Raw genomic sequence first — 26274 nt, 5'->3', positions numbered from 1 at the left:
CTCATACTAAGGGCTTCCCAGGTGGCTCAGTGGTAATGATCCACCTGCCAAGCAGGAGACAGGGGACACAGGTTCTATTGCTGGGTTGGGAAGATCCCTTGGAGGAGGAAATGGCAACCCATTCCAGTATTCTTGCCTGGAAAATTACATGGACAGAGGAGGTTGGAGGGCTATAGGCCATGGGGTCACAAAGAGTTGGACTTAGTGACTAAACAACAACAGCAACCTCACCCTAAACACAGAAATATATTCTAGATAGATTATAGAGATAAGTGCAAATAAAAATAGAATTGTCTCTTAGAAGATAAAGCATAAGGAAACATTTTCAAAATCTTGGAGTAGGAATTATTTCTTATCCAGGATTTGAAAAGTAATAACTACACAGGAAAATAAAAGGAACTGAAATATATTATGAATAAGAACTTCTGCTTACCAAATGCATTTTCTGAGTAAATACACAGGCCAAAGTATGAAGAAACTTATTTGAAATATATATTATTCTAAGAAAAGACTCATAGTCCCAATTATTAAGAAGTTTAATGTACTAATACGGCAAATAACCCAACAAAATTTGGCCAAAAAAAGTGATGACCCAAAAGCTTACTTGCATAATATCATTAGTCATCAGGAAACATATGTATTCAAGAAAATTAGGACCCATTACATACTCAACAGGATGAATAAAACAAAAAAGAAAAAAAATTACCCAAAGGTGATGAATGTATTAAACACCTGAAATTCATCTCTGTTACTATTTGGAGTGTAAATCTGTAGTATATGTTTGGAAAACAATGCAGCAAAATATCTTTATATTCATGAAACAAATTCAAATCATTCTACTCAATCAGCTGATAGTATACATAAGGGTCAGCGGTTCCAACCTGCCTCTCAAAATCCTTTAACAGGTGTGGACGTGTTTTTGTTTAAAAATAGCAATATTCCTACTTGAAAACTAGGTGGCCGGCCGTGACTCAGTCTTTGTGATCACCAGACAGCGCGCGTGCCCCTGTCCCCCGGCCCTCCCTGTGCGTGTTTATTGCTCTTCCCCGTCACTTCCAGCTTTTCCCCGCTCCCGGCCTGCCCCACACCGGTGACCGCCCAGTGCCCCCTTACCCTGTTTAGGACCTAACCAGTCTCGCATCATGTGGTGTCCTTCCCTGGCCTCCGTGGCTGGTGGTGTCTCCGGGCACAGAAGTGCCCTCGGTCCCTGAGGGGGGAAGCTGGGCACAGCAAGTTGCACGTGAGGGCAGTGGAGGCACCGGTACACAGTGGGAGAGTGCTCTCCTGGGCCAGTTGTGGCTCTGGGTGTTGGCGGTGGTCAGCACAAGCCCCGATAGGGGGGCACCATGGGGGCCAGGAAGGGCAATAGACATCCTGGGTGCCAGGGGACTGCTCCTGCACTGGAGGCTTCTTGCGGTGAGATTCCATGGCGTGACGCAGAAGCAGCTTCACTTCCCGGTCATTCAGAATGGCTTCTGGGCCCCTCGCAGTAGCTGGCGGCCACCCCACCTCCACTGTCGGTTCTATGCCTCTGCCACGTCTATGCCACGTAGGCCTACGTGGCAGCACTCCATTGGTGCCTTGTCCGTCCTGTCCTCTGATCCCTGGGGCTGCGCCCTGGTGCATCTCGCTCTCCCGGCCTGCCTTGGCTCCTCTTTATTGCCCTTTGCCTCCTTCTGTCCGCTGATGTTGTTGCGTGCTGGACCAGGAAGAGCGCCTGAGCCCCCCAGTGTGATGCCCCCTGCCCTGCGCTCCTCCAAGTGTGCGCAGGTCACCGCCTTGCTACCATGCCTATACCGCCACCCTTGGAGGGGTGGAAGTGAGGGTGCCACGGCCATCCCTGATGTTCCCGCTGGTGTCCTTAGCCCCACTTCTGGCGCCCGGGCCCTCAAGGAGGGTCTCCCCATCAGAACTTTGGGGAAGGATGCTGCGTCCCTAGTGGATGGAGCGTGGGGGATCCTTCGGCCTCCCCATGGGAGGAGCGGATCACCCGGCCTTAGGTGATTGCCCTCCCCATTCTTCACCTCGTTGAGTTTCGCTGCCACTGCCCTTCACCCCATGCCCAGCATGCCAGGTGCCCTGTGCTCACTTGGGATACCAAGGTGGTGCAGTAGAAAAGAATCAGCCTGCTAATGCAGGCAGTTGCAAAAGATGCAAGTTCAATCCCTGAGTGGGGAAGATGCCCTGGAGGAGGAAATGGCAACCCCCTCGTGTATTCTTGCCTGGAAAATTCCTTGGACAGAGGAGTCTGGCGGGCTGCAGTCCAAGGGGTCAGAGAGTCAGAGAGGCGGACACGACTGAGCACATGCACATATACACACGAGAAAAAAAGAATCCCAGATACAACTCAACTGTTGTGTAAAGAATTTTGTAATTGGCTTTCCAGAAATGCCACCTTTAGTAGCTGACTTAGTAGAAGGAGGACCCGGATTACACAGGAGGGTTGAGAAAGTGGCTCCTGTATCCAGTAGGAATTTAACAGGATGGCCTCTTCTAGTTAGAGTTACCTGAGGCTCCTGTGTGGTAATGAGGACAGAAGCCAAAGTGGGACGCCCTGGGCCCCATGAATCTTGATCTTGTGTCTGAGTTTCTGACCCTTGAAACCTACGTCCCTGGGGATATTACTCTTCCAGTGATCTCCCTTGCAAGTGGGGCAGGGCCTTGGTGGTGGCCTCTGCTTGCCTTGGGGGCATTGTCTCTTAAAGTGTCCATTCTTGCCACAATAAAAAAAGGCTCCAGGTTTTTGCTTGTGTCCTCCCACCTTTGTAGCCCTAAAGTTAACTCCCTTTAGGGCCATAAGGAGAGCTTTGGCCTTTCTCTTATCTCTATTCCCCTTTTCTTTAGGTTCTTCCTGATTTCTGTTTAAGAATACTGATGTGGCAGCTCTTACCAGTGTAGGGTAAGGGAGTTAGAGGAGGCGAGGTTCGGAAAAAGAAGGAGACCGGCACTTTACGGAACGGATTCACCTTTAATGAGGCAAGAAGGGGCAGCATCAGATTAATGACCTGCTGTGCTAACCCAAGAAAAGAGTAATTATATATAGGCATATATATGGACATCTACTGTTAAGGGTGCCTGTTCTTCTCCAAGGTTGTTTGGAGTGAGTGAAGTCTCTCAGTCATGTCCAGCTCTTTGTGACCCCATGGACTGTAGCCCTACCAGGCTTCTCTGTCCATGGGATTTCCCAGGCAAGAATACTGGAGTGGGTTGCCATTTCCTTCTCCAGGAGATCTTCCTGATACAGGGATTGAACCCGGGTCTTCTGCATTGTAGGCAGACGCTTTACCATCTGAGCCACAGGGAAGCCAGGGAAGTCTTCGGAGTAGTTATTTCTTAAACGGCTGGGGCAAGGAATTCTGGAGACCAGCTGGGACCAGTTAGGAGCTGGGTGGGATCAACCTTATTGTCCATTTTTTTTTTCTTCAGGTCAGAGTTCTTTGTTTTGCATAGAATGGTGAGGAGGACCTGGAAAGGCCAGTTTTAGGAGTTTCCTCTGACTATCTGGAGCCAACTGATTAATAAATTTATCTTTAAGAATAAGAAAGCTGTGGTACATGTACACAATGCAGTATTACTCAGCCATTAAAAAGAATACATTTGAATCAGTTCTAATGAAGTGGATTAAACTGTAGCCTATTATACAGAGTGAAGTAAACCAGAAAGAAAAAGACGAATACAGTATATTAACGCATATATATGGAATTTAGAAAGACTGTAATGACAACCCTGTATGCGAGACAGCAAAAGAGACACAGATGTATAGAACAGTCTTTTGGACTCTGTGGGAGAGGGAGAGGGGGATGATTTGGGAGAATGGCATTAAAACATGTATAATATCATATAAGAAACTAATCGCCAGTCCAGGTTCCATGCAGGATACAGGAAGCTTGGGGCTGGTGCACTGGGATGACCCAGAGGAATGGTATGGGGAGGGAGGTGGGAGGGGGGTTCAGGATGGGGAACACGTGTACATCTGTGGTGGATGAATGTTGATGTATGGAAAAACTAATACAATATTGTAAAGTAAAAATAATAATAATAAAATAAAATTTAAAAAAAGAATAAGTTTGGGGCATCTGGGTCCAAATTAGTGTGCTTTCTTAGTGCCTCCCTGAGCCTTTCCAGAAAAGCTGTGTGAATTTCTTCCTTTTCCTGAGTCACTCCAGATAGTTTGGAGTAGTCTAAGGGCTTAGCTTGTGGTTTTTTTAAGCCTTCCTTAATGCAAGTGATAAAGTGAACTCTCTTCCAGTCATCACTGTCTTTGTCATGTGCCCAATTAGGATCAGCTACGGGCACTCCCTGGAGCCCTGTAGGTAACCAGGCTAATTCACTGTCAGGTCTCTCCTGCATGCCAATAGCATACCATTCATCTCCCCATCCCTGGGCATTTTTAATTACTAGTTCTTTCATTGTCAGTAAGGGTGCTAGTCAGGATTAGCATAATATCTTTCCGTGCCATTTCAAATATTGTTTTAGACCCTGGAAAACACTTATATAATTTTCAAGATCTTCAGTAAAGCTTCCTAGGTCTAATTTAATTTGCCTTAAGTCTCAGAGGGGGAAAGGAACATGGACTCCTGTGGCTCCCAAGTCCCCATTAGGAGCTTCTTGTAATGGAAGGAGGGGAGGATATAGCCTAGAGATCACCAGTGTTGGGTTAGGAGCCACTGGGGTAGGAGCTGCTGCTGGTGCCCAAGGCATTACCAGAGATTGTGGAGGCTCCTGTGGGCTAGGTTTGGGCAGCTCTGGTTAAGGGTGACAGTTTGGACCTGAGGACTTGGAGGAAGTTATAGGCAGCATGGAAGTTGCAAGCCCACAACTCCTGGATGAGAGGGTTTTCTCTCTCAAGACAAAACCTGTATATATGGCACTTCTGACCATTTTCCTTCTTGACTACAAAAGATGTCTAGTTGGAGGATGGGATTATAATCAAATGAGCCCTCAGGGGGTCATTTTTCACCATCAGATAGATCCTATTGAAGCTATGCCTTGGTGCAGAAAAAGATCATACTCTTCTTTAACAACGTCTAAGGGTCAAACTTCTTCTAGATCTTCAGTATACTTGCCAAAGGCATCTGCTTTGAGCTGGGTGTAGGGCACAAAGAGGTGGCTCCCATCTGAAAGATGGAAGACCAGCGTCCAGTGCTCTTCATCTTTTCTCTGGTTCTTCTGATAGAGGGTGTATCCACCTTGCACAGTGGGAGCAAAGAAACACCAATAAAGTATGCTTCCCTCAACTTTGGAGTGCACCTGGTCTTGAGCATCATTATCCGGTTACCCTGGACTATTGTCCTCTTCCTGTCTCTATCTTCCTTTCCACCTAGAGATAGATATAGAGTGAGAGCCTAAGTTGGTGAACTTGCTGTGCTCTTGAACAATGGGTGTGCCTGAACTGGAGTTCCCCTAAAGCAAGCTATGTAGTGCACAAGGTTTGTAGTAGTTACACACACTCTGAAATGATCCTACCTTAAGTGAAAAAATCTCATAACCTCTAAATGTTAGGAAAGAGAAATGGTAGATGTCCTGCGGTTCTCACTGAGGCAGCAGCCTAGCAGAGATTTTGCTCAGCACCCCAGGTCAATCTGCTGGCTAGTACCGAGACTCATGCCACTGTATACTAATGCTGTCTGCCTTTAGAACTTAGGCAGGCTTGTGAAATAGAATGGCTCAAGAGACCATGCAGCTAGATTAGGTAATGAGAAGTGAATGACAGATTTGAGAGTGAGTGTCTGTGCTTACCTTGAGTAGGCATTCAGGCTTTCCAGACAAGCCCCCAAAAGATGAGACAGGAATCCGAGTTCTTGTCCACGCAGCCAAAGAATGGAATCCATGAACATGCAAACGTACATGGTAGTAACTGAATAAGATTTATTAAAGAGGAGGAAAGTGCAAAGCTCTCAGCATAGACACTTAGCATAGAGAGGGGGTAAAGAATCACCCCAAGGTGGTTTTTATACCCTTCCTTTCAATCACATTATTTCTAAATATTAAATTTAAAGGTCAAGAAACTTAACATCATTTTTATGACTTCCTTTGATCCTTGGATTAAGTCACTTTCCTTTTTCATGCCCTCTGTCCATTTTACCATGGGCCAGATGTATGGTCTTAAGATTAATGATCACCATTGTTTCACCCTCAAGCATATGGAACAGAATGCAATTGCTGCTCTTCTTTGGAACTGAGTGCTGATAATTGATCAGACTAAAGACACATTCCAGGAATCCAGGACAATGGAGCAGGATGTTTACTGAAAACAAGGCTGAGGTTTCAGAGTTTTACACTGACTGCCTAGTAATTTATACTGGAACAGCACTGTCATGGCAGAAATCAAAAAGGAACTAAAGGTGAAAGAGGAGAGTAAAAAAAAAAAAAAAATGCTAGCTTCAACCTCAGCATTGAAGAAATTAAGATCATGGTATCTGATATCATTAAGATAATGAGCAACCTAGAAAGCATATTAAAAAGCAGAGACATTACTATGCCAACAAAGGTCCGTCTAGTCAAGGCTATGGTTTTTCTAGTAGTCATGTATGGATGTGAGAGTTTGACTCTAAGGAAAGCTGAGCACTAAAAAATTGATGCTTTTGAACTGTGGTGTTGGAGAAGACTCTTGAGAGTCCCTTGGAGTGCAAGGAGATCCAACCAGTCCATCCTAAAATAAATCAGTCCTGAATATTCATTGGAAGGACTGATGTTGAAGCTGAAACTCCATTACTTTGGCCACCTGATGTGAAGAGCAGACTCACTTGAAAAGACCCTGATGCTGGGAAAGACTGAGGGCGGGAGGAGAAGGGGCCAACTGAAGATGAGATGGTTGGAAGGCATCACTGACTCAATGCGCATGAGTTTAAGTAAACTCTGGGAGTTGGTGATGGACAGGAAGGCCTGGTGTAATGCAGTCCATGGGGTAGCAAGAGTCAGACACGACTAAGTGTCTAAACTGAACTGAACTGAATGGCATCTGGTCCCATCACTCCATAAGAAGTAGATGGGGAACCAATGGAAGCAATGAGACTTTATTTTCAGTTCAGTTCAGTTGCTCATTTGTGAGCGACTCATTGCAACCCCATGAATTGCAGCACGCCAGGCCTCCCTGTCCATCACCAACTCCCGGAGTTCACTCAGACTCACGTCCATCGAGTCGGTGATCCCATCCAGCCATCTCAGCCTCTGTCATCCCCTTCTCCTCCTGCCCTAAGTCCCTCCCAGCATCAGAGTCTTTTCCAATGAGTCAACTCTTCGCATGAGGTGGCCAAAGTACTAGAGTTTCAGCTTTAGCATCATTCCTTCTGAAAAACACCCAGGGCTGATCTTTAGAATGGACAGTTTGAATCTGCTTGCAGTCCAAGGGACTCTCAGGAGTCTTCTCCAACACCACAGTTCAAAAGCATCAGTTCTTCAGTGCTCAGCTTTCTTCACAGTCCAACTCTTACATCCATACATGACCACTGGAAAAAGCATAGCCTTGACTAGACAGACCTTTGTTGGCAAAGTAATGTCTCTGCTTTTTGGAGGGCTCCAAAATGACTGCAGACAGTGACTGCAGCCATGAAATTAAGACACTTGCTCCTTGAAAAAAAGGCTATGACAGTGTATTGAAAAGCAGAGACATCACTTTACCAACCAAACTCCGTATAGTGAAGGCTATGGTTTTCCAGTAGTCATGTGTGGATGTGAGAGTTCAACTGTAAAGAAGGCTGAACACCAAAGAGTTGATGCTTTTGAACTGTGGTGTTGGAGAAGACTCTTGAGAGTCCCCTGAACAGTTCAAAGATCAAACCAGTCAATCCACTCTGAATATTCATTGGAAGGACTGATGCTGAAGCTGCAGTTTCAATAATTTGGCCACCTGATTCAAAGAACTGACTCATTTGGAAAGACCTTGATGCTGGCAAAGATTAAAGGCAGGAGGAGAAGGGGATAATAGAGGATGAGATGGTTTGATGGCATCATCGACTCAATGAACATGAGTTTGAGCAAACTCTAGAAGATAGTGAAGAACAAGGAACTCAAGTGCTATAGTCCAAGGTGTCCAAAGAGTTGGACATGACTAAGTAAATGAACAATAGCAACATAGTAGTCCTATTTTTAGTTTTTAAAGTAACTACTCTTTTCCATAATGGCTTCACCAATTTATAGTCCCATTAACAGTATGGGGTGGGGGGTGTTACATTTTCTTCATGCCCTCCCCAGCATTTGTTATTGACATTTTAATGATAACCATTCTGACTATTGTGAGGTGGTACATCGTTGTAGTTTTGACTTGCATTTCTCATTATTAGTGATGTTGAACATCATTTTATATGCTTATGAGCCATCTCTATGTTTTCTTTGGAAAGATGTTTATTTAGGTCTTCTGCTCAGTTTTTGGTTGCGTTTTTGTTGTTGTTGTTGTTGTTATTGAGTTGTATGAGTTGTTTGTATATTTTGGATATTAATCCTTTGTTATTCACACCATTTGCAAATGTTTCCTCCCATTCTGTAGATTATATTTCATTTTGTTTCTGGTTTCCTTTGCTGTGGAAAAGCTTATGAGTTTGATTATGTTCCTTTTTTATTTTCGCTTTTATATCTATTGCCTTGGGAGACTGATACATGAAAATATTGCTGTGATTTATGTCAGAGAATGTTTTGCTATATTCTCTTCTAGTTCTGTCATGTCATGTCTTATATTTAAAACTTTAAGCCATTTTCAATTTACTTTTGTGTATGGTGTGAGGGTGTACTCTAACTTCATCAATTTACATGTGACTTTCCAGCTTTCCCAACACCATTTGTGGATGAGACTATCTTTTGTCCATTGTGTATTCTTGCCTCATTTGTTGAAGATTAATAGACAATAGATATGTGGGGTTATTTCTATTCCATTGATCCACATGTCTGTTTTTGTGCCAATACCATTCTGTTCTGATTACCATAGTTTTGTAGCATTGTCTGAAGCCTGTGAAGGTTATAGCTCCTGCTTTGATCATTTACCTTAGGATTGCTTTTGATGTTTTTTGCTTTGTTTTGTTTTTTCAAGTAAATTTTGAGATATTTGTTTCAGTTCTGAGAAAAATGTCATAGTTGACTTGACAGAGATTGCATTAAATCTGTGGATTGCTTTCTGTAGTGTGGGCATTTTAACAATATTAATTCTTCCAATCAAATATCATGGGTATCATTCCATTTCTTTGAATCATCTTAAATTTCCTTTATCCATGTTTAGTATTTGTCAGCATATAGTTCTTTTGCCTCCTTAGTCAGGTTTATTCATAAGTATATTTTTTCAGTCAATTTTAAAAGGGACTTTTTAAAGCAAATTATTCATTTTTATTTGGAGGATAATTGTGGTACAGTGTTGTGTGGTTTCTGCCATACATCAACATGAATCAGCCATAAGTATACATATGTCCCCTCCTTCCTAAATCCTCCTCCCACCTCCCATCCCATGCCACCCATCTAGGTTGTCAAAGAGCACCAGTTTGTGCTCCTTGTGTTATACATAAAGTTAACATTAGCTATCTATTTTACATATGGTAATGTATATATTTCAATGCTATTCTCTCAGTTCATCCTATCTTCTCCTGCACCCTCTGTGTCCAGAAGTCTCTTCTCTATGCCTGAATCTCTATTCCTGCCTTGTAAAGACATACATTAGTACCACTTCCTATATCCCTTATATATGCAACACTTGTTTTTTTCTCTTTCTGACTTACTTAGCTCTGTAATGCTCAAAATTCTCCAAGTAAGGCTTCAGCAATACATGAACTGTGAACTTCCAGATGTTCAAGTTGGTTTTAGAAAAGGCAGAGGAATCAGAGATCAAACTGCCAACATCTGCTGGATCATCCAAAAAGCAAGAGCATTCCAAAAAAAAAAAAAAAATCTGTGTCTGCTTTATTGACTTTGCCAAAGCCTTTGACTGTGTGGATCACAATAAACTGAGAAATTCTTCAAGAGATGGGAATACCAGACCAACTGATCTGCCTCTTGAGAAACCTGTATGCACATCAGGAAGCAACAGTGAGAACTGGACATGGAACAACAGACTGGTTCCAAATAGGAAAAAAAGTAAGTCAATGTTGTATATTGTCACCCTGCTTATTTAACTTATATGCAAAGCACATCATGAAAAATGCTGGGCTGGAGGAAGCACAAGCTGGAATCAAGATTGTCAGGAGAAATATCAATAACCTCAGATATGCAGGTGACACCACCCTTATGTCAGAAAGTGAAGAAGAACTAAAGAGCCTCTTGATGAAAGTGAAAGAAGAGAGTGAAAAATTTGGCTTAAAGCTCAACATTCAGAAAATGAAGATCATGGCATCCGGTCCCATCACTTTGAGAGAGTCATTTCCTAGGCAGGTTGATAAGAAGTCCAGGGGTTCCCAAGGAGAGAGGGGTCTGGAATTCTCAATGAGGAAGAAAGGACAAACTTTTGTGTCCTTCTACATTCCTTAGGATTATATAACAATAATGTATTCTGTTTGAGGACAGTCTCTGGAAAAAAAGCTTCTGGCTAATCCTCTTATCTTAAGGTGTAAATATGGAAGTAGGTCTAGTGAGGTCTTTACAACCTCCAGACATTCTTTTGATTTACTGTAATAACTAATTACAGAGTATATAACTGCATGGCTAACACTAGCAGGGGGGTACTCTTTCTGCCCCCTTCTGATGCCTATGTCAGAAGTTTTCTCTATCTCCTTTATACTTTGATAAAACTTTATTTCACAAAAGCTCTGAGCAATCAAGCCTCTTCTCTGGCCCCAGATTGAATTCTTCTCCTCTGGAGGCCAAGAATCCAGAGGTCTTTGCATAGTTCAGCAACAGCCTTTCAACTTCATGGCGAATAGATGGGGAAACAGTGGAAAAAATGGCTGACTTTGTTTTGGGGGCTCCAAAATCACTGCAGATGGTGATTGCAGCCATGAAATTAAAAGACGCCTACTCCTTGGAAGGAAAGTTATGACCAACCTAGAGACCATATTAAAAAGCAGAGACATCCCTTTGCTGACAAAGGTCCTAGGTCATATGGTTGTTCCAGTAGTTGTACAAATGGAAGAGTTGGACTATAAAGAAGGCTGAGTGCAAAAGAACTGATGCTTTTGAACTGTGGTGTTGGAGAAGACTCTTGAGAGTCCGTTTGACTGCAAGGGGATCAAGCCAGTCACTCTTAAAGGAAATCAATGTCAAATACTCATTGGAATGACTGAAGTTGAAGTGCCAATATTTTAGCCACCTGTTTTGAAGATCAGACTCATTGGAAAAGTCCCTGATGCTGGTAAAGATTGAAGACAAAAGGAGAAGAGGGCAGGAAATGATGAGGTAGTTAGAGGTAGTTAGCATCACTGACTCAATGGACATGAATTTGAGCAAACTCCAGGAAATAATGAAGGACAGGGAAGTTGGACATACTGCAGTCCATGGGGTTGTAAAGAACTGGACATGACCTGGTGACTGAACAACAACAGCAGTGTCACACAGTGATGGTTTTAGTTTTAAAAGTAAGATCAAGACTTATTTAATTACACTCTTACATCCAGCAGACTGTATTATATAGGAAATATTTTCAATGAGAAATATGTGATGCCAGGTACTCACTAATGGATTTAATTATGATACAAATACCATAATAAGTGAAGGACTAGGAAATCTCGCGTGTTGCAGTCCATGGAGTCACAAAGAGTCCGACATGACTTAGTGGCTGAACAACAAGAAACTGTATTTTAATAAGTTTTCTTCAATTTTACTCTGGCTAATACGCTTGCAAATAGGAATACGCACATATTTGTATGTGTTCAGGGGTCTGGGTGTCTCAGGGGGATCCCAAGCTGATAGCAGTCTGGCATGACTTCTAGCCCCTCACACTGTTACCATTACAAGATTACTCATTATAATATATACTCTCATATCATTGAGCAAAACATCCAAAAGCTTTGATTTGTTGTCATTGTCGTATTTGTCCTTCATTAAAATGTAGAATTGTAAAGTATGTATTAATAAAAGATATTATCAAGAATGATGAGGGATTATTTTTACTGCTTCATTTATTTAGAGTTTCTTCATGAATAAACCACAATGTAAAATGATTAGCAGTGCATGTCTACCAGATCAAAAGATTTTCTTTTGTTTATTTTTGCCTTTCTATCAAGAGTTAATAAGCAAGAACTAGGACTTTACGAAAAGGGCCTTAAGAGTCCCCACAGTTTGTATAAACTTCAGACATTTTTAAAAACTAATTTGTCTTGGAGTACAGTTGCTTTACAATGTTGTGTTAGTTTCTGCTGCACAGCAAAGTGAATCAGTTACATATATACACTCATTTTCGACTCTTTATATATATATCAATTATAGAGTACTGACAGAGGAGCCTGATGAATTACAGTCAATGGGGTCACAAAGATTTGGGCACGACTGATTGACTAAGCACAGCACATAGAGTATTGAATAGAGTTCCCTGTGTTGTATACTAGAGCCTTATTAGTTGTCTACTTTGTATATAAGTGTATAAATATAAATCCCAATCTCCCAATTTATTCCAGACACTTTTTCTTGATCTCCTTGTTCTTTGACCATCTACTTCAGAAGGTGTGTCAATTCCTTCTCTACCATGAAGATATGTGAACATTTTACAACCCAGGAATGTCTTTCTTGAGAACCTGTGAGCCCACCTTCCTAAAAGTGATCATCTGAAAAATGGGTCCCTTTATCCCAGTCTGTGTAGAAAGGCAGAAGCTTCATTTCCACAAGTGCCAATGACTAAGCACAGATGGGAACCTTGAGGCTGAGGGCCTGTGTTATGTTCTCATTAGCTCACTCAGTGTTTACAAGTCCCCCTATCCCAGTCACTTGTTTCAGGGGAGTTGAGTTCAATCTTTCTCCTTCCAGTAGTCTTGACCTTTATCACAATGTCTTGAATACAGTTTTCCTTGCCTATTTAACTCTTTCCAGTGCAATGTTTTTGGGAGGATCTGTGGCTCCTTTCTATTAACTAAATAGCTAAAGAAAACTCTTACTCTCAAAACCCATAATGATAGGTGCTTCAGTCAGTTAGGGGTGCAGTAACAGAATACCTTGCATGAGGGTGCTTATACAATAATTATTTGTTTCTCATAGTCTAAAGGTTGAGAGTCAAGGTCAGGATTCAGCATGGTCAGGTTCTGGTGAATGTGTCTTCCTTAGTTTTTGCCACCTTCTCATTTATCTTCATGTGGCAGAGAGAAAGGACGAGCTTTATTCCTCTTTTTAGAAAGATAGTAATGTCATGGGGACTCCACCCTCATGATGTAATTACCTCCCAAAGGCCCCACCTCCTGGGACCATCTCACTGGAGGTTAGGGTTTCAACATATAAATTTATGTGGGGACAGAGAGATTTAGTCCATAACAATAATAGCTTACACTACTTATAGTCAGCAGAATTTAGTTAGGATGTTCGAGGTACTATGCGCTTAACAGAGTGATATTCTCTAAGTTGGTCCCATTTCCTTGTTTTACATAATTTATCCTGTTTAATTATTAGAAATATTCACCAACTTTTATCAATAGTTCTTGAATCAACTGTAGGAAAACTTTCAAAAAGCCCAATATGTTGCTTGGTCAAAGAAATACAAATAGACTTGGCAAATTAGAGCTGTAGTAAAACTCAGTGAATTCTCCACCATTGAAATCATGAATAGGACATAACAAATTTAATCACAAATTCTTTTAAAGTTCTTTAACTAACATGAATTGAACGTGCCCCTCTTTTCTCAGAAAACAACTGCAAGTTCATTATCTGATGAATAGACACATTGTAAATGAAATTTGTTAAAATGACTTAATCATTGATATACCATCATTATCACTTCCAGAATGTTTTCAGGTTTTTGAGACATAAATTATCACATGTGCTTTACAAAACACGCAGTTCCATTTATGACTTCATCAGGATATTTCTACTCTATATCATTTCTGGGGGAAATTTTCTATCATTACCCTAAAAAATTAATTAGTCCATTTTGACAAACATCTTTAGAAATATTTAGAATTGTTTAATAGAAAAGTTGTCTTTAAACACCTGCTGTTATTTTCCTATTTATTAAAATATTTTTAAAGGAGTACTTGGCCCTTAATAAAAGTATTAGTCATACCATCCTTCCCCTTTTCCTTCTCACAACCAAAATAACAAAAAGATTTAAATTACTGATGTTTTTGAAAATAAATGTCTTCATGATATAAGTAAAAGTAACCATAGTACAAAGACAATGATGGGACTTCCTTTGTGTCCCAGGGCTTCAGAATCTGCCTGCCAGTGCAGAGGACATGGATCTGATCCCTGGTCTAGGAAGATCCCACATGCCGCTGAGCAACTAGCCCGTGCACCACAGCTACTGACCCGGGGCCCTAGAGCCTGCGAGTTACAGCTACTGAAGCCTGTGCACCTAGAGCCTGTGCTCCACAAGAGACAGGTCCCTACTCAGGACAGCTAGAGACAAGACAAGCATGACAAGGAAGACCTAGCATAGACAAAAACAAATAAACAAAAATTAAAAAAAAAATTAAAGATAGTGATAAATTGAAAACATGCTTGCAACACACGACAAAAACGTTCATTTTTGTGAGAAGAATCTACAGGGATCAAAAAAAAGAGTACAAGTGGATACATTAGGTGTGAAACTTAATTTTGTTTATAAGATTAAATCTTAGGCTTTGTTTCTTCTAGGGAAGTCTGGGGACTCAGAAGGAGTAGAAATGGGTAGAGGAGACTGTACTAGGGGAGGGGTGGGCGCACAGTCAATATTGTAAGACCTTCAGTGGGACCCTTAGCCTAGGGTTAGAGGTCATGCTCCACCAACAGGAAACCTGTCAGCAGTCCTCACCAGAGTTTAATGAGTCTGGGACAGAGGCCTCTCCATGCTCTATCCAGGCCCTCAGGCCTCAGGGCAGATGGGTGAGATGGGGGCCCAGGACAGTTTGGGGACTGTGTCCCACAGAGTCCCAGAGCCCTTGCCATGGGTGCCCACAGGCCAGATCCAGGCCACAAAGCAGCTGAAGTGAAAGTGAAAGTCGCTCAGTAGTGTCTGACTCTTTGCGACCCCATGGACTATACAGTCCATGGCATTCTCCAGGCCAGAATGCTGGATTGGGTAGCCTTTCCCTTCTGCAGGGGTTCTTCCCAACACAAAGCAGTGAACCTGCCTCCATGACCTATAAGCTGCAGAGGACGATCTGGGCATGGTCCCCAGAGCCCTGGGCAGCTGGAGGATATGACCCTGGCTACTAAGGACAGAGTTTCCCAGCTCCTGTTCTCCATTCACGTTTCCACACTTGGTCCAGCATTGATTGGTTGTCCACCCCCAGGAGGTGGCAGGAGGTTAGGTTGGTGTGCAAGGATCTTACACATCATTTCAGGCTTGCCTCTGTGGTTGGGACTTCTTTCAAAGAGAGTAATTGTTGTGAACTAAAGATTAACCCAGTTGGAAAATGCTACAAGTGTGTCTCTGCAGCTTAAATGAAGAGCCTGAGGCCCGGCTGGGTCCTAGGCGCCAGGACCCAGAGAGATGAAAGTTGGATGGGGTCTGGGACTTGGCTCTGAGGTGCTGCCCGCTGAGACCTGCCCCCTCAGCCAGGGCCAGGCACTGGACATAGGACCCCGACTGGGTGCCAGATACCCTGCACGCCCAGGACCCCCTCCTCCTGGCCTGGGCCTGGACCCCAGAGGTAGAGGGTGGTGCCTGGGACCTGATGCTTGCTTTTCAGAACTGAGAGTAGCATTTGTTTGGGGGGGAGGTTTACAGCAACATTAGGTCTTCCCTCTTGGCTCCATCGGTAAAGAACCTGTCTGCAGTGCAGGGGACCTGGGTTTGATTCTTGGGTTGGGAAGGTCCCCTGGAGAAGGCAATGGCAACACACTCCACTATTCTTGCCTGGAGAATCCCATGGACAGAGGAGCACGGCAGGCTACAGTCCATGGGGCCGCAAGAGTCGGACTTGACTCAGTGACTAAACCGCCACCACTACCACAAGAACATCATGACCTGACCATGACCTGACCTCAAGAACAAAGACCCTGACCCCAGAAGTACCAGGCCACTCCCTCAGCGTTCCTAGAAAAGTGCTTTGCTGAAAGTTTTCTGGTGCTCAGCTTTTTTTGTTTGTCTGTCTTTTCTCCTTGTGTGGCCCTGCAGTAAGGCTTTCTCTCCTCACTGTGTGTTAGGAGCACAAACTTGTGATCAGTACCAAGATGATATTCTCATCAATAATAGAATCTCTTTATTCTCAATGTGCTAGATTTGTCCCTCCTCACCCCAAAATGTTCACTATCAGCTATACTTGGGGACAGAACATTTTAATTCATATAAATTATTTTCATAATCAGAGAGGAATGTGTGAGCCTGAGATTCAATTTTTGAAATAAAATGTTTACTCTGAAAAGCCAAACTTGTCCATAAAATGACAGTAGCAGTTGGACAGTGGCAGTTGGACTCATCCTGTGCAGAGTTCAGTTAATTCTGAAGGTTCTGTGATGTGTGGTCGCCATGGTAATGTGGTGATACACATTCTGCATTCAGTGTGTTTTCGAGCTGAGAGCTTCATGTATGGTGGCAAAGAAAAATGGATAACCTGAATTGTTTGGGAGTAAAGTTCCCACTGATCCTCTGAAGGCTGCTCCTTCAAATGGGGTGGTTAATCTTTACTGATGAACTTTCCTCATCTTTTTTTTTTTATTCTTTTTCTTTTCCATCACTGTAATTTATCTACAGAGTTATAACTGTGTTTTATAGTTTTGTATTATTCCTTAAATTATATTTTGATTCTCCTGTCAGCTGGCTGCCTTAAATATCTTCCTAGATTTTCAATTTCCCAATGCCAGTTTTGTACACCAGAAACAGATGGAAAGAACTAACAGAGGAGAACCATGATGTCTCCCCAACATCGGACATTATAGTAAAGGGAATTACATCTCATCTGTTCTCAAATGCTGCTGCCCAAATCTACAAACACTAGCAGTGTAAATCTAGAGACTTAACAAGGAAAGAAACTGGAATTTACTGGTGGGATTCCAATGGGTGGATGTGGGCTGGATCATTGTTTGTCTGTTGCCAAGGAGTTTAGTGAGATGGCATAGTGCTATTGGGTTGGTAGGAATAACATCTGGTCACTGAGGGAAGAGCCTGTCTGTTGATCCTCAAGGAGAATCTAGGGTTACGGTCTCCAGGCTGTGAGGATGGAGATGATTTTCAAAAAGAATATGGGGCTCTGTTGTCTTCCACTACAGGGTCTAGAGCATGATGAGAAGTTGATAGAGTCAGAATTTTAGTGGGGAAAGATTGAACTCCTGCCCATTCTTAGCTAGCACTTGGTCCAGGCTGCTCAAATAAGTGTTCAGATCAGCTGTGAGACTTTGAGCATCTCAGACTTAGTTAAGCCACCAAAGGCCAGCACAGATGGCCACCTCCCAAGTTAACTCACATTAACTGCTCATCCAGACTTGCTCAAGTTAAAGGGAAGTTAATTCTTGGTAGAACCATCATGTGGCCTTTGGTTTAGACGGTTCTGAGCTCTGAGCCAACTTGTTGGCCAAACAGACCGCTGGTCACTTAGCATGGTGAACTGGGCTTTGGGAAGGCTGCTCGTGAGATGGTTGAGTGTGTGAAGAAGCTTTGGAGGATGGACAGACTTGGAATCCTGTGGTCTTTCTGAGGGGCTTTGCTCAGAGGAAACTTGTATTTTGGATCAGGAACTGAGATATAGAGATGAGTGGTAGAAGGAGGATTTGAGCTCTTTTTAAGGCTGAGGCATCTTCTTCAGGGCATCAGCTCTTATCCACAGAAAACTAGGGGCAGGATAATTTGAGTTGGAGGTAGGGTTGAGGTCCTGGGTAAGGGGTTTTAGCACAGGCCTCAGGGGTGCAGGCATCTGTGTCCTCAGGGAACCATCTACAATCCTGCCCCAGGTTCACTATTTATTATTGTGTGACCCTTGGAAAATCACTTCATCTCTCTAAATTTCAAAACCATCTAATGTAACATATGGATTACAGCCCACACTTTGTCCACCCTTCCTCTTGAACAGGGCTGAGTGTCCGAAGAGGTGATAATAGATACTCTCCATGCGCTCTAAAAACTTGTTTTAGTGAAAAAGCTGAAGAATAAGCTTCCATCCCCACTTATTGGAGCCATCAAAATGTCCTCTCTGCTTTCAACCACTACTGAAGGCCCATCTTATTCTTGCCATCATTCAAGGTTGAACGCTTAACAAAGAAATTATGAAGCACCATTTACTTTTGTATTTATTTATTTATCTGTCTATCATTTATTTATTTGGCTGGATCGGGTCTTAGTTGTGGCATGTGGGATCTTCATCACATTGTGCAGATCTTTCGTTGCAGGGCACTGACTCTCTACTTGTGGTGCTTGACCTCAGTAGTTGCAACAGGTGGGCTTAATTGCTCAGAGGCATGTGGAACCAGAGTTTTCCCACCAGAAATCAAACCCCATCCCCTGCATTGAAGGGCAGATTTTTACCCACTGGACTGCCCGGGAAGTCCCTCCTTTATGTTTCTAATATTTTACCTGTATTTAATCATTCTTGGCCTCATAATACTAAAAATAGGCCATGTTAACATTTCTCCAACTCAGGACAGGGAACTGAGGCAAAGAGGGATCCATATGTCTTTCCCAAGTACCTGCTTCTCCTAAATGTGATTTGAATCCAATCCATCAGGCATGGTAACCATGCTTTGCTGAGCTTCTAGATCTCAGTTAAATAGAGGTATTTGCACACACAGCCAGTCTGTTGGATGTTTTCAGTGCACATCAAACTGCAGAACTTCCTAAGTCCACCTTGGATTCAGGAGGCCTTGTGAGGCATCTGGTGAGGAAGGGGACCAGAGGATTGAATTATGGATCAATTATTATTAGTTCCTGGGTGGTCCTCTGCCGGCAACATGTCGACAGCTCTCATCATTTCACAGGATGTCTCATCCAGAAGGAGAGAAGGAACACCCCTCAAATGTCAAGAACATCAAGAAGCAGCTGGTTGAAGAGAGTTTCGTTTTGGCCACATAATAGGGTGCACCCTATAACTGACTCAACTGAACGTACTGTGGAAATTTTCTCATGAAGTTCATTCAAGAACGATAATTGTAGTATGTTCAGGGCCTGATATTTAAGAAAAAAAAACAGAAATATTAAGCAATGTCCTTTTATTTCATGTGTTGAAATGGAAACTATATCAGTTGGTACTGCTTTAACTATGAAAGGAAAGATGCATTTTTAATTCAACATTTGGTACATGCTTAAAAGTGGAAATGGTCTCTAGCTATGGTTTGGACATTAGCTAATGTTTTAACACTAGCTGTGATGTGTTCCCCCGAAGTCATGTTTCAAGACTTCTTTAAATCATTAGACTTTATTTAAAGCAGGATTACATTGACATAAAAGTTGTATGGATTATACAGAAAATTCCAATATCATATCACTTCAGTTTCGGCTATCAAATTCTACTCACAGATAACATATCTATGCTACATTTTTTACAATTAGTGAGAAAATATATTTTTAGTAATTCAAAGTCTAACATTGTTACTTCACCTAACATTCACACTTTGTATTGTTATATTCAGTGATATTTTAAATATGCACATTTAAATTATAGTACCATACAGAAATCTACACACTAATGTTCACAGTGTATTATTAGTACTTAAATACTAGAAACAACCCAAAGACCATCATGTGATGAATGGATAAATGAAATGTGGTATGTACTCAGAATGGAATACTATCCCACCATAAAAATGAATTCAGGATTGAAATATGCTATAAAATGGATGGACGATTAATACAAACATTTATTATAGTTAGTGAAATAAGGCAGGCAGAGAAAGATAAATATTGCATGATTCCACTGGGTTAAGGTACACAGAATAGGCTAACTCATGGAAGCTGGAAATGGAAATTACCAAAGTGAGGAGGCAATGGAGAAGGTGGATTATGACTTAAAGGGTACAGAGGTTATATTGGATCTGATGAAAAAGATGTAGATGGTGTTGATAGGTACATTAAATTGTGAATATAGAAAAATCAAGATTGCCGCAAGAAATATCAATAACCTCAGATATGCAGATGAGACCACCCTTATGGCAGAAACTGAAGAAGAACTAAAGAGTCTCTTGAGGCAAGTGAAAGAGGAGAGTGAAAAAGTTGGCTTAAGGCTCAACATTCAGAAACTAAGATCATGGCATCCAGTCCCAGCACTTCCTGGGAAATAGATGGGGAAACAGTGGCTGACTTTATTTTTCTGGGCTCCAGAATCCCTGCAGATGGTGATTGCAGCCATGAAATTAAAAAAGACGCTTACTCCTTGGAAGGAAAGTTGTGACCAACCTAGACAGCATATTAAAAAACAGAGACATTACTTAGTCAACAAAGGTCCGTCTAGTCAAGGCTATGGTTTTTCCAGTAGTAATGTATGGATGTGGTAGTTTGACTATAAAGAAAGCTGAGCACCAAAGACTTGATGCTTTTGAACTTTGGTTTTGGAGAAGACTTTGAACAGTCTCTTGGACTTGAAGCAGATTCGACCATTCCAACCTAAAAGAGATCAGTCCTGGGTGTTCATTGGAAGGACTGATGTTGAAGCAGAAACTCCAATACTTTGGCCACTTGATGTGAAGTGCTGAGCCACTTGAAAAGACCCTGAGGCTGGGAAAGATCGAGGGAAGGAGGAAATGTGAATGACAGAAGATGAGACAGTTGGATGGCATCACTGATTCAATGGACATGGGTTTGGGTGGACTCTGGGATTTAGTGATGGACAAGGAGGCCTGGTGTGCTGTGATTCATGGGGGTCACAAAGAGTTGGAACGACTGAGCAACTGAACAGATGGAACTTTGTAATTCTTAAAAATTATGAGAAGAATAAATACAATTTATTTTTGATGACAATGCTGAGTCCCTAGTATATTTCTGTGAGCCCATGGACAGCAGCACACCAGGCTGACCTGTCTTTCACTATCTTCCTGAGTTTGCTCAAATTCCTGACCATTGAGTTGATAATGCTATCCAGACATCTCATCCTCTGTGGCCCCTTCTTTTCCACCTGCCCTCAGTCTTTGTCAACATCAGGGGCTTTTTGAGTGAGCCTGTTCTTTACATCAGGCGGCCAAAGTATTGAAGTTTCAGCATCAGTCCTTCCAATGAATATTCATGATTGATTTCCTTTATGATTAACTGGTTTGATCTCCTTGCTGTCCAAGGAACTCACAAGAGTCTCTTCAGCACCACTCTTCTAAAGCATTAATTCTTTGACACTCAGCCTTCTTAACGGTCCAAGTCTCACAAATGTACATGACTATTGAAGCATAGTGTGATTTTTAGTGCTTCCCTCTGTCAGACCGAGTTTCAAGGCGATCAGGTTCCCCTTAGCCAGAAAGCTTAAGGCTCTCTGACTCATTTCTGAAACGTTCATCTCCTTTGCCTTCCTCCACCCATGAGAAAGGTTAGCCAACAGATTTCAGCCCACACTTATTAACCACCCGTATCCACACACTCCCCCGATGTGTCCACATTAACAAGGTCTTCCCAATGAGCATCACAAATGTCCTGACAATTCCTCTATGTCCTCCTAGAGCTCCCTGAGGACAAGCTTGAGGAGTTACCCATTTCAACGTTGGAGGAAGAGGCTCTGCCCAGCTCCATAGTAAGTGCCTCCAATTCATCTGAGATAAAAGTGTTGCTTCGTGACTGTATTTTCTAGCGGAATTCAGATAAAGGTTCAAAATATTCAAGACAGTTCATATAAACAGTTTTTAATTTGATGGATGAATTTCTCCCAGCAGATAACTTATTCAAAAGGATGTTTTTCAAAAATGACAACATAAATGAAAAACTGGAATCGGGAGCAGTTTCCTCAGCAGAAACTATTCCTTCCTGAAATGAAAGTTTTAATTACTGGTGAAAATGACCTGGAGTGCTCTTCCAGGAGGGGCTCCAGCCTTTCCCACAGGTGTCCTTTATGTGTTCTTTTGGGGCTATGGACTCAACGGCACATTCCCATTTGGTTTTCTGAAAAGAAAAAGAGAACAAAAGACCTGAATGCACAGTACTCAAGATGCTGACACCCTCACACTGTTTTCTTCTTTCTAATTGCAGGCCTGGGAACAAGCCAGTGAACGCGGTAATTATTCAGGGATCATCCCTCTGATGAAAATAATCTAGTTGATTAAGGTGGCAATCTCTTGCCAGCTCTATTTGGAGAGTCGCCCTGATACTGGATTCCTAAAGGGGGTGAAGGCACAGGGTGCAGATAAGAGACTAATCTCCCGGGAAAGAAAATGTCTGTGCTCTATGGTACCTGGAAACCACTACATCATTTAGATGCGTGGGTTTGGGTCCCATGTGTGAGCCCATGCAGTGTGATTCTAAAGCTGTCTGTGTGTGTTTCCTCAGGAGATGTTTCCTCTTATAAAGCACAAGTCAACTGTGAACTTTCTAAATACTTCTCAACACACTGTGCACTGGCTATAGATTCCCTAATTCTTTCCTCATCTCAGTCATTCCTCAAGTTCGGCTAATATTCATCTTGCTCGAAGGGAGATGGTGCTGAGAAAAATGGACCAAGCTATTGACCTCCTAAGTGGGGAAAAAATAACCTGAGAATCTTGGGGTGGTCCCAGTGTGTCTGCTGTGGACCCCTGACCTGCACTTATCACTCAACCATGGGATCCTCAGTCATGGAGCAAGGGGGTCCCTGCATCTACGTTTATGCCTGGAGGTACTAGAGCTCCAGAGGTCCAGATTGTGCCCATCATTGTAAGATGGGCTTAGTGGTCATGGAACCCAGGGCAAACGTAGGTGGATTATTGCCAACATTGTCACAGTCATTATTGTGAAAGGCACCTTGGGATTCATATCCTCTTGGTGAATTCAAAGATCTGAAAGTTGTGTTCCCTTGTTTAGACAGTACAGGCCACATCTGTTGGTGCTAGTGTCACTGCTTAACCAAGGACAAAAGCAGAGTGTCAACAGAGAGATATTTCATTGTACTGGGTGACATTACCATAAGCCTTACATTGGTTAAACCCTGTAGCACACTTTTAAGGGAAGGTGTCAAATAGATCTCACAGTGGAACTTGACACTCTGCTTGGTGACCTTGACTCTTGCTGTAAACCTCCTGCACACCAGGGTCCAAGAAGGTCAACGTTTACCCCATGCTTTCTCTCCATGATGAACTGTCCATCTAAATGTATGGCTTCACTGAGTGTGAACAGACACTGACTCAGTGGACGTGCAAATATTGTTTGGAAAATGAAGACTAGGAAGAAACATCACATGATAGATTATAGCTATTTGGCAAGGTAGGGTTGAATTCAGTTCTGTAACAGAGATTGATTATAATGAAGAACAAAATCTCACAGAAAACTTAGTAAGTGCATCAGCTGAAACTGAATCCTGGGGAGGCAGTGATCTAGGAAGAAATCCTTCTGGATAGGAGTGGGTTTGCAGAAGATATAGACAGGCAGGTGTTTCATGAGTCTTTGTCATCGAAAGGTGGCATGCATTCCAGTGTTTCATTTTTCCCGAACTGTTAGGTTATCATTAGTTAAAATACAGAATTTTCCTGCTCCTCTGATTTGCTCTTATTTATACAATGAAGAGGATGATTCAACAGCAAGTCAGTCCATAGTTACTAATGCCTTATGCACACACTCCACCCCATGCCCCTCCAATGAATAAGGCTCCTGAGAGGTTAGTGAGCACCTCACCTGTGTCCCTGTGCTGTTCTGTGTCCCTCCAGCTCCCCAGGAGGACATGTCAGTGGAGCTGCCCCAGGACTGGACTGAGGGCGAGCCTCTGAGGACGGTGGACGTAAGTGCATCTTTCTTAATCGGGGCAAAGCTGCGGCTTCACTTCTTTATTTTCCTTTCAGTCAAACACAGTTATAGTAATCTGAGAAATTATGTTACCACTGAAGCATGCAAATCCTTGGCTGGGCAAGTAGAGAGGATAAATCTATTATCAACACAGTCCTGATTCAAAAGGACATGTAAATAAGACAGCATCACTTATAACTGTAGGTACTTTGCTCAGCAGAAAGTTTTCTTTCTTGAAAAACAATTTGTAAACGTTGGTCAAATTAAAACTGAGAGATCTTATGTGAAACAGACCAGTCTTTCCAACAGGAGACTGTCTGTTTTATTTTGGAGCCACTTAAGTAAAGAGTGCTACTTACCTGAGGACAAAAACCAGATAACAGAAGACTTAGTGCAGAACATTCAAGATGCTGACACACTCACTCTGTTTTCTTCTCTGCAATCACAGGAATCCGGGGAAGCCTACGAACACGGTAAATATTCAGGGATCATCAATCTGCTGAGGGATAATCCAACTGATAAAGGTGGGCTTCTCTGGCTGGCTCTGGTTGGAGAGTGGCCCTGATGCTAGATTCCTACTTGGGGTGTGGGCTGTAGGTGAAAAGAACAGAATGATTTCCTAGGAAAGAACAATGTCTTTTTTCTATGATACCTGGAAGCAACTACATCATTTAGATGTTGTGGGTTTGTGTGAATCAGGGTTGGGGGCCCATGTGTGAGCCCAGGTGGTGGGATTCTGAAGCTCTGTGTCTGTGTGTGTTTCCTCTGGAGATGTTTCCCTGTTACACCGCACTAGTCAACTCTGAACTTTCTAAAGACTTCTCACTACCACTGCACACTGACTATACATTACCTGATTCTTTCCTCAACTCAGTCTTTCCTCAAAAGCAAAAGTGAAAGTCATTCAGTTTGTATTCAAATCTTTGCGGTCCCATGCACTACAGTCCATGGAATTCTCCAGGCCTGAATACTGCAGTGGGTAGCCTTTCCCTTCTCCAGGGGATCTTCCAAACCCAGGGATATAACACAGGTATCCAGCATTGCAGGCAGACTCTTTAACAACTGAGGTATCAGGGAATACATTCCTCAAAATAGCTTAATATTAATTTTCCTCAGGTGAAGATGGCAATTGGACAAATGGCCGCAGTTCTTAATGTCCTAGTGGAAAAGCCGAACTTAGTACCTAGGGTTGATCTCAGTTTGGCTCCTCTGGAGGAGTGACTTGCTCCTACAAGTCACCAATGTGATCCTCAGTCATGCGGAAAGGGGGTCTCAGCTTCTGTATCCATCCCAGGAGGTATTAGCAGATCCAGGGGTCCAGATCCTGCCCATCATTATAAGGTGGGCAAGTGGTCAAGAAACCCAAGGTAACCAAAGGTGGATTAATGCCAACTTTGGCAACATCATTATTGGGAAAATAATCTCGGTACTCATATCCTCCTGGTAACCTCACAGATTCTGAGTGTTGGGTGGCCTTTCGTAGAGTGGAAGTCATACGTGTTGGTGTTCCTGTCTTTGTTTACACAAGGACAAAAGCAGATTATCAAATGAGATGAATTTCATTGTACTGTGTAACATTACCACAACCTCACACTGATTAAACCCTGCAGTAAACACTCAAGGGATATTATCAAATAAAACTCAGAATGGAACGTGATAGTCTAGTGCCGATGACTCTTGTAAATCACATGCACAGCTGGGTCAGAGATGATCAGCTTTATTCCGTGCATCCTCTCCATAGTGAACTGTCCCCCTAAAAGTATGACTTCTGTGAGTATGAACCCCCACTGACTCAGTGGACATGCAAACATTGGAAAATCAAGCCTGGAAAATAACAACTCATGATTGATAATAGCTATTAGCAAAGGTAGTATTGAATTCAGTCTTCTAACAAGAGTTTGCCTTTAATCAAGAATAAAGTCTCCCAGACTTGGTAGGTACAATAGCTGAAACAGCGCATCCTGAGGATGCAGTGATCTAGGAAGAAATCCAGAAGATAGGTGTGATTTACCAGAAGCTCTAAACAGAAAGGAGGGTCATGGGTCTCTGTCATTGAAAGCTGGCATGCATTGTAATGTTTCACATTTCCCCATTGGTTTGGTTATCACCAGTCACATACAGCCAATCTCCTTCATTGCCTTCTTGCTTGTCTCCTTGGTTGTACTTCATCCAGCAGAGTGGAGGATTCAAGAGCAGCTCAGTCCATAGTTACTAGCCTCTCTCCTGTACACATTCCACCCCATGTCCCATCCAATAAACACACAAAAAATCTGAGATCTTTGTAAACAGCCCATCTCTGTCCTCATGGCCTTCTGTTTCCCTCTAGCTCCCCAGGAGCACCTGGTGTTGGAACTGCCCCAGGCCGGGGCTGAGGATCCGCCTCTGCCACCCCTGGAGGTAAGCTCAACTGTCTGTGTCTCACAAAGGCTGCT

The 26274-nt window shown here is 42.6% G+C and overlaps 1 long non-coding RNA gene across 1 annotated transcript; it reads right to left on the bottom strand.

Moving 5' to 3' along the window:
• LOC129653901 (uncharacterized) lies at positions 1–25066 on the bottom strand. The gene is made up of 3 exons (XR_008715258.1): positions 25026–25066; positions 24266–24304; positions 1–136 (listed from the first exon to the last, which is right to left on the bottom strand). It is a non-coding gene; the product is annotated as an uncharacterized LOC129653901 (long non-coding RNA).
• Between the last annotated feature and the right edge of the window lie 1208 nt (positions 25067–26274).

Source organism: Bubalus kerabau, chromosome 5 (genome assembly GCF_029407905.1).
Source record: "Bubalus kerabau isolate K-KA32 ecotype Philippines breed swamp buffalo chromosome 5, PCC_UOA_SB_1v2, whole genome shotgun sequence".
Taxonomy (NCBI): Eukaryota; Metazoa; Chordata; class Mammalia; order Artiodactyla; family Bovidae; genus Bubalus; species Bubalus kerabau.
The sequence above is the reverse complement of the archived record's forward strand: the minus strand, read 5'-3'. Positions and strand labels throughout refer to the sequence as shown.